This window comes from Triticum urartu, chromosome 5A, assembly GCF_056163025.1.
Source record: "Triticum urartu cultivar PI428250 chromosome 5A, HENAU_Tu73, whole genome shotgun sequence".
In the NCBI taxonomy this organism is placed as follows: domain Eukaryota; kingdom Viridiplantae; phylum Streptophyta; class Magnoliopsida; order Poales; family Poaceae; genus Triticum; species Triticum urartu.
In genome coordinates, this window is record NC_141877.1 from 460210203 (window position 1) to 460219421 (window position 9219).

Below are 9219 nucleotides of genomic sequence, written 5' to 3' on the forward strand. Positions count from 1 at the left end.
GGGGTGGATTTCGCGTGCGTTAGCTGTGAAATCCTAAAACCAATCCCCACGCACCTCGAGCCCCACGTCCAGCTCCTCCTTCACTGCTCTCCACTCCTACGCTCCCTCGCGCAGGGAGAATTTCAGGTGCTCCCGCACCTCCCGTTATACACTGATACGAGAGTTTGTGATTCGTTAGATCAAATATCGAACGGTTAGCGTTTCAGTCTATACACCTGCGCAAAATTACAGGGCTTCTTGGTTTTTTTTTTTGCAAGTTTGCACAAGCTCTTTGTGTGACCACGGGATCTTTGATCCGACGGATCACGAGCTCTCGTATCACCGTATCACGGGAGGTGCGGGAGAGCACCAGAAATTCTCCCTGGCTACACCGTCGTACTCTTCCTCCTAAACCCCACTGTTGTCAATGTAGCACTGGAGATGGTTGCCTGCACGTACACACATGGACTTAATCCACCTGTGGCTGAGTTGGTCGCTAGCCGTGCAAGCTCTAATGACCGACACCATAAACGCCACACATCGGTATCCTGTACCACGAACCATGCGCAACGCCGTTCTTCTCCAATGGATCTAGCCTCATCTTACCGTATGGACCGCGCGCGGCCACAACCAGGTCGTCTTTTTCGTTTTTCCTCCTCCTGAAGAGACCTGGATCGGAGTGGCGGTAGACAGCAGAAGAAAGGGAGTGAACCTTTTTTGACGTCCGGAAAGGGAGTGAACCTTGAAGGTGGAGAAAAGGAGCCCCAACGATTACCGCCGGTACCACGGGCATATTCCGGCGAGCAAGGAGAGGTTTCTGAACCAGAGAACACGTTGCCCCCGCGCAAGGAAAATTTTGTCACCTTTTCCGGCGAGCAAGGAAAATTTGTTAGACGAGAGTTTCTCGGGCAGCTCACCTCAAACGTGGCCTGACTTTTTAGCTCGAAAGTGATGTGCACACGATGTGATCATGCACGATTAGCGGACGACACGAGTACAAGCCATACAGATTAAACAAACGAAAGCAACCCAACGGTGTGTGTGAGTAGTGCGTGAATGCATCGTGTGCACATGTAACGCCCGGATAACTAAGCTACAGTAACCTCTGCTAATGATGCCTCGTCACCACTCTTACTGTGGTAAACTCTCGATAGTTCAGAACCGAAACAAGTTCAAAATTTAAATAAAAGAAAACAATAAAAGTTTTCAAAAATTAAAACAAAAATGTTCGGTGGTTGCCAAATATTACAAAGATAATTATAATGAAACAAACACATTTTTATAAAATGCCTAAATAATTTAAAATGATTAAAACAGAAGAGGAAATAAAGAAAAGGAAAACAGGAAACAAAACAAAAAAAAAGAGAGAAAACCCCCTGGGCCGTGGCCCAACTGGGCCAACCCCCAGGCCCAGCCGGCCGGCCCGCTACCCCCCCTCCATAACCCCCCACCAGGGGGGGAAACCCTAATCGGCCACCACCCATTCCCCCCCCCCCCGACGCGCCCCCCCTTCTCCCCCGATCCAGATCGGATCGGGCTAGACGCCGCCGCCTCGCCCTCATCGCCGCCGAACGCCGTCGCCTCCCCTTCCCCGCCTGGACCTCGCCGGCGCCCTTCCCCACCGGCCTGCTCCCCCACGTCGACGTCGTCCCCGCTCGCCCCACTCGCTGCCTCGGCCTCCTCCTCGCCCCGTGCCGAGGCCGCCGTTCCAGCGCCACGCCCCCGACCTCGTTGCTCGCCGCCCGGAGCCACCCCGCCGCCGCTGCCGTCCTCTTCATCACCGCACCCCGCCACGCTCGTCGTCGCCGTCTTCCTCCTCAAACCCCCGCTGCCACTTCCCTACAGGCTCCCGGTGAGGCCCCCGGCCTCTTCCTCCCCCTCGTCCCCGTCGACGCGGTCGAGCTCCCCCCCGCGTGCGCGCGCCCGACCGCACGCCCGGCGACCTCTGGCCGCGCCCGCGCCACGTTCCCGACCGGCTAGTGCCCGCCGCGGCCCCGCGCTCTCTTGCACCCGCCCGCGCCGGCCACCGCTCGCATGGCCTCGCCCCCTCGCCCCGCATCGCCATCTCCGGCCTCCCCGTGACGCCCAGGCCGTGCCCGCTTGCCCCCCCCTCGCGCCGGCTGGCCATGGCCGCGCCCGTGGCCTCTTCCCCTATCGCGTGGTCGGCGCGGCCCCGCCGCTCGCCGGAGCTGGCCGGCCCTTCCCATACGGGCGACCCGGTGGCCTCCGCCTGCGCCCTGGGTTCCCATACGGGTGCCCGCACGCTCACGGGGGCTTCGCCCCAGCAACCGCGCCCGCTAGCGCCCGAACCCGCTAGGCCCCCTGGGGCCACTGACATGGGGGCCCCAGCCCCAGAACGTTTTATTAAAAAAAAAATTAAAATAAAATTAATATAATTAATAAAAATAAAAAATGATTTAATTAAGTTAATTATTAATTAATTAATTAATTAAGAAATTAATTAAGTTAATTAATCCGGTTTAATTAATTTAATTAACTAGTTAAGTTTAATTAAACTGTAATTAGATTAACCTAAACCCTAATTAACCTAATTAGAGGATGACAGGTGGGTCCCCCTGGACCCACATGTCAGGTTGACCAAGTCAACTCTGTTGACTGCTGATGTCAGCATGACATCATGCTGATGTCCTTAAATCATTTTCGAATTAATTAAATAATTAATTAATTAAATTCCAGAAATTAATAAAATCTTTAGAAAATCATATCTTTTAATCCGTAACTCGGATTAAAATATTTTCAACATGAAAGTTGCTCAGAACGACGAGACGAATCCGGTTTCGCAGTCCGTTCGTCCGCCACACACCCCTAACCTATCGAACCCGCAACTTTCCCCCTCCGGCTCCTTTGCCCGAAATCACGAAACACCGGGAATACTTTCCCGGATGTTTTCCCCCCTAACCGGTACCACCTCATACCACGTTAGGGCACGCCTAGCATCGTTACTTGTCATGTCATGCTTCACTATGCATATGCTTGCATTATATTTATTGTTTCTTCCCCCTCTTCTCTCTCTAGACACCGAGACCGACGCCGCTGCTACCCCGTACGACTACGGTGTTGACGACCCCTCTCTCTTGCCAGAGCAACCAGGCAAGCCCCCCCCCTTTGATCACCAGATATCGCCTACTCTTCTCTATACTGCTTGCATTAGAGTAGTGTAGCATGTTACTGCTTCCCGTTAATTCCTATACTGATGCATAGCCTGTCCTTGCTACTACTGTTGTTACCTTTACCTGCAATCCTAATGCTTAGCATAGGATGCTAGTATTTTCATCAGTGGCCCTACATCCTTGTCCGTCTGCCATGCTATACTATCGGGCCGTGATCACTCGGGAGTTGATCACGGGTATATACTATATGCTTTATACATGATACATGTGGTGACTAAAGACGGGTCGGCTTGTGGAGCACCCGCGAGTGATTCACGGATTGGGGGCTGAAAGGACCTTTGTCCCAACGGCCCTCTGTGTGGATCTTTGAGGCGGAGCGACAGGGCAGGTTCCGACCACCTAGGAGAGAGGTGGGCCTGGCCCTGGTCGGCGTTCGCGGATACTTAACACGCTTAACGAGATCTGGGTATTTGATCTGAGTCTGGCCATTTGGTCTATACGCACTAACCATCTACGCGGGAGTAGTTATGGGTATCCCGGCGTCGTGGTATCAGCCGAAGCCTTCGTGACGTCAGCGACTGAGTGGCGCGCGCCGGATTGGACTGGAAGGCCACTAGGCTAGGTCTGCTTTCGGCCGCGTTCGCAACGTGCAGGTGTGCTAAGGGCGATGGGCCCAGACCCCTGGGCGCTTAGGTTTAGACCGGCGTGCTGACCTCTCTGTTGGTCTAGGTGGGGCTGCGACGTGTTGATCTCCCGAGGCCGGGCATGACCCAGGAAAGTGTGTCCGGCCAAATGGGATCGAGCGTGTTGGGGTATGTGGTGCACCCCTGCAGGGAAGTTAATCTATTCGAATAGCCGTGATCTTCGGTAACAGGACGACTTGGAGTTGTACCTTGACCTTATGACAACTAGAACCGGATACTTAATAAAACACACCCTTCCAAGTGCCAGATACAACCGGTGGTCGCTCTCTCACAGGGCGACGAGGGGAGGATCATCGGTTAGGGTTATGCTATGCGATGTTACTTGGAGGTCTTCAGTCTACTCTCTTCTACATGCTGCAAGGCGGAGGCTGCCAGAAGCGTAGTCTTCGATAGGACTAGCTATCCCCCTCTTATTCCGGCATTCTGCAGATCAGTCCACATATGATACCCTTACTCCATTTGATACCCATGCATATGTAGTGTAGCTCCTTGCTTGCGAGTACTTTGGATGAGTACTCACGGTTGCTTTCTCCCCCTTTTCCCCCTTTCCTTTCATTCTGGTTGTCGCAACCAGATGCTGGAGTCCAGGAGCCAGACGCCACCGTCGACGACGACCCCTACTGCACCGGAGGTGCCTACTACTACGTGATGCCCGCTGACGACGACCAGGAGTAGTTAGGAGGATCCCAGGCAGGAGGCCTGCACCTCTTTCGATCTGTATCCCAGTTTGTGCTAGCCTTCTTAAGGCAAACTTGTTTAACTTATGTCTGTACTCAGATATTGTTGCTTCCGCTGACTCGTCTATGATCGAGCTCTTGTATTCGAGCCCTCGAGGCCCCTGGCTTGTAATATGATGCTTGTATGACTTATTTTATTTGTAGAGTTGTGTTGTGATATCTTCCCGTGAGTCCCTGATCTTGATCGTACACGTTTGCGTGTATGATTAGTGTACGATTGAATCGGGGGCGTCACAAGTTGGTATCAGAGCCGACTGCCTGTAGGAACCCCCCTTCCACACTCCTTGGCCGAAGTCGAGTCTAGACATTGCAAAAACTTTTGCTAACTTGGCTGTGTGCCTTATGGGCCCACGTCGCCATCGGGTGGTACTAGGATCTTTTACTCCTCGACCTTTACTCTGGGACTCTAAAACCTCTTCTACTCGGGTTAAACGAATTTACTAACTCTGACACTAGGATCCCGTTACGACATTCACCCCAAAGTTGGATAAGCCCTAGTTATTCTTTAGAGTAGTATTTGAACATTATCCTCATTGTCATTTGACTCCTGTGAAAACATCTTTGTTTTCAGATGGAACCCACGAGGCAGGTCGTGCGCCACACGACGGCCATTGGTGCCTCAGGATCACCTGCTGTGTTGGCTGAGATGATGACCTATCTGGGTTATCGCTGGCACCCTGAGTACACCGTCTATGAGGAGTATCAGGACTTCAACCAGGAGCAGTACCGTGCCATCGTCCACCTCTACTCTCGAGAGTATGACTCCACTACCGTGCTGCACACTGCTCATGGTGTTGGAGTGACTATCGATATGGCGGTCCACGATGCTGCTTATGCTGCCCTGACACGTCTCCGTGGCGAGTATCAGGAGTTGGACACCTCCCCCTTCAGGCACGTTGCTATCGCATCCGATGTTGGTGTGGAGGGTTACTACACTGCTGCCTACTCCACTGCCACCCGAGAGCCCTTCTACCATCAGAACCTGGTTCTGCATGCTGATGGGCTGGATCGAGCTAACCGAACTCTTCGCCACGAGTTGTACACCACTCGTCAGCACCTCTACCGTGCTCTGACGATGTTGCACCCCTTCGTCGGATCTGGGGAGCTGTCGCGTTCTGCGATCTACCCTGCCCGGACCGTGATGCCCCAGGGCGTCGGCTGGCCAGATGTGGGAGGCTACTCTCCTGCATTGGGTCCTCTCCTGCCACCTGCGCATCGGGTTCCGCACCAGAGTATCCGTGGGCCCCAGGCTACTCGCGTGGAGGTCTTCCCTTCGCGTCACTACCAGCTGTCGGGCTACACCTACCTCCGCAGTACCGCATGGGACTGACGTAGACTTGCTTGTTAGTGTTAGCTGCATTCGCCGCGAGCCTGTGTGCCGCCTATGATGTCTTAGTCTATGTACCAGACTCTGTGTAACGAACTCCATGCATGATCTCTTTTGTAAGATATGCCGACTACTATGTAGTATCTATCGTGCTGCTTTCGTTGTGCATGTTTCATCATGAATGATTCTCGTCTTTGCACATTTCTCAATGCTGAACTACCCCTGTTAAATATTAGCAGGATGGTTAGACCAGGTGGTCGTGGTCGTGGTGGCAACGCCCCACCACCGCCTGAGTACATGGCTGGTATGATCCAACAGCTTGAGATGAATCGCCAGTTCATGGAGAATATGATGGCTCAGTTTCCTCGCCCCAATATGAACCAGCAGCCAACCCCAGTAACTCTGCAGGATTTCATGCGCCTGAACCCAACAGTGTACCGCAGCTCAACTCAGCCTCTGGATGCTGATGACTGGCTCCGTGACATCACCTATGAGATGGAGTCTGCTGATGTAGCCCCTGCCAGCTATGTCACCTTTGCTTCCTTCTTCCTGAAGGGACCCGCAGCTCAATGGTGGGACAGCCACAGGCGTACACTGCCAGCTGGAACAATCATCACCTGGCCAGACTTCCAAGCTGCCTTCCGTGCTCGCTTCATTCCTCAGGGAGTTATGGACCGGAAGAAGCGTGAGTTCCGCAACCTCACCCAAGGCAACAAAACTGTGGAAGCTTATCAGCGGGAGTTTCTGGACTTGTCCCGCTATGCTGAAGAGGACATTGCAACTGATGCACGCAGACAGGAGAAGTTTCGGGATGGCCTTCAAGCTGACATCAAACTCGCACTTCTAGTGCATGATTTTGCTGATTTCGCCACTCTGGTGAACAAAGCCATCAATGTCGAAACTGGTCTGCAGGAATACCAGAGCTCTCACAGGCGCAACCGTGACACGGGCTCATCTTCGGGCCCGTCCTCGCAGAAGCGCAAGATATGGATTCCCAATAGCTTGTACCAGCCGGATGCACCTACCCCAAGGCAGACCTATGTTGCACCTCGTCTGCCTACTCCTCCGACTAGGCGGCCAAGACTCCCAGCTCCACCACCACAAGCTCCTGTTCCCACTCCCAATAATGGATTGTGGTTCAGGTGTGGACAACCAGGGCATCGTGCTAGGGAATGCAACCAGAACCCGAATCAACTGGCCCTTCCAGCAACTGGCCGTGGAAGCAACCAGCCCCGCAGCAACAGTGCCAAGTCTTATGGTCGTGTTCATGCCAACCACGTTGATCTGAGCGAAGCTCAAGACCAGCCTGCTACTGTGATGGGTACCCTCCTCGTAAATTCAGTACCAGCATCCGTTTTATTTGATACAGGAGCATCACATTCTTTCATATCAGCTGAGTTTGCATTCATGCATGGCATCAAATACGAAGAGATGAACACTGCGATTGTGGTACACACCCCTGCGGGCCAGTGTCAAACCTCTATGGTTAGTCACAACGTTTCCGTTGAAATTGAAGGACTGGAGTTCCTTGCCTCCCCCATCGTACTAAAGTCCTGTAGCATCGACCTCATTCTGGGAATGGATTGGTTGAAAGCGCATACTGCTTCTATAGTTTGCGCCACTAAGGTCGTCCATCTGCTACACCCTTCTGACGAAATAATAGCTTACCAAGCTCATCTAGTTCAGAACGCCGAGGCACGTCTTTATGCCTTGAACGCGTTGAACGCTGCACCACTCGAGGGCATTGAAAACGTTCCCGTCGTTCGTGAATTCCAAGATGTATTCCCTGAAGAACTTCCAGGGATTCCCCCTGCTAGAGCTGTCGAATTCATCATCGACTTGAAACCCGGCACTACCCCTATAGCTAAGCGACCCTACAAGATGCCGCCGCATGAACTCCTTGAGCTTAAGGAGGAAATCGACAAATCTCTTGTCAAAGGTTTCATTCGCCCAAGTTGCTCTCCTTGGGGAGCACCTTCTCTCTTTGTTAGGAAGAAGGATGGAACAAACCGATTGGTCCAAGACTACCGTCCTATAAACCAAGCTACCATTCAGAATAAATACCCTCTTCCTCGGATCAATGATCTTTATGATCAACTGGCTGGTTCATCAGTGTTCTCCAAACTCGACTTGAGGTTGGGTTACCACCAGATCCGTGTTCGTGAAGAGGACATCCCAAAAACCGCCTTCGTGACTCGGTATGGATCATATGAGTACACAGTCATGTCATTCGGCTTAACGAATGCTCCCGCCACCTTCTCTCGTCTGATGAATTATATATTCATGGATTACCTCGACAAGTTCGTCGTGGTTTATCTGGACGATATCCTTGTATTTTCCAAGAACGAGGAAGAACATGCTGGACATCTGCGTCTTGTGCTAGAGAAGCTTCGAGAACATCAACTGTATGCTAAGTATTCCAAGTGTGAATTCTGGCTCCCCAAAGTAACCTATCTTGGGCATGTCATCTCCAAGGATGGTATTGCCGTCAACCCTGAACGAGTTCAAGATATTCTCGATTGGACTCCTCCGAAGAACGTCAAGCAAGTCCGAAGTTTCCTCGGTCTCGCCAGCTACTGCCGTCGATTCGTCGAGAACTTCTCCAAGATTGCCAGGCCCCTGACTAATCTGTTGCATAAGGGTGTCAAGTTTGACTGGACAGACAAGTGTCAGGAAAGTTTCCAGGCGCTCAAAGACAAGTTGACTTCTGCCCCCGTGCTTGCACCACCTGATACTAAGAAGGACTTCGTCATTTACTGCGACGCTTCCCGCCAAGGATTAGGCTGTGTCCTAATGCAAGAGCGCAGAGTGATTGCTTATGCCTCTTGTCAACTGCGCCCTCACGAAGAAAACTACCCGGTTCATGACCTCGAGCTTGCTGCTGTCATTCATGCACTGAAGCAGTGGCGACATTACCTTCTCGGTAATCGTTGCGAGATCTTCACCGACCATCAAAGTCTGAAGTATCTGTTTACTCAGCCAGATTTGAATCTACGTCAGCAAAGATGGATGGAGACTGTTGCAGACTTTGACGTGGATATATCATATACCCCCGGCAAGGCTAATGTAATGGCTGATGCCCTGAGCCGCAAGTCTTACTGCAACCACCTCCAGGTCCACAAAGTTCAGCCCTCGCTTACCGAAGAATTTAGAAGGCTGAACCTCCATATTGTTCCTCCGGGATCACTCGCTCCCCCTCCCGAAGGTTTCCCCAAACAGAACCTCCATGTTGTTTCCAAGGGTTCTCTCAATACCCTGGTTGCGAAACCAGATCTTGTGGACACCATCAAATGGATACAGAAATGTGACGATGAAGTCCTCAAGATTAAGCGCGACCTCAA

At 52.3% G+C, this 9219-nt stretch overlaps 1 long non-coding RNA gene across 1 annotated transcript; it reads left to right on the forward strand.

The window, feature by feature from the left end:
* The first annotated feature begins 3012 nt into the window (after positions 1-3012).
* On the forward strand, positions 3013-4663 carry LOC147971924 (uncharacterized). The gene is made up of 2 exons (XR_015603352.1): positions 3013-3090; positions 4389-4663. It is a non-coding gene; the product is annotated as an uncharacterized LOC147971924 (long non-coding RNA).
* Positions 4664-9219: the final 4556 nt, after the last annotated feature.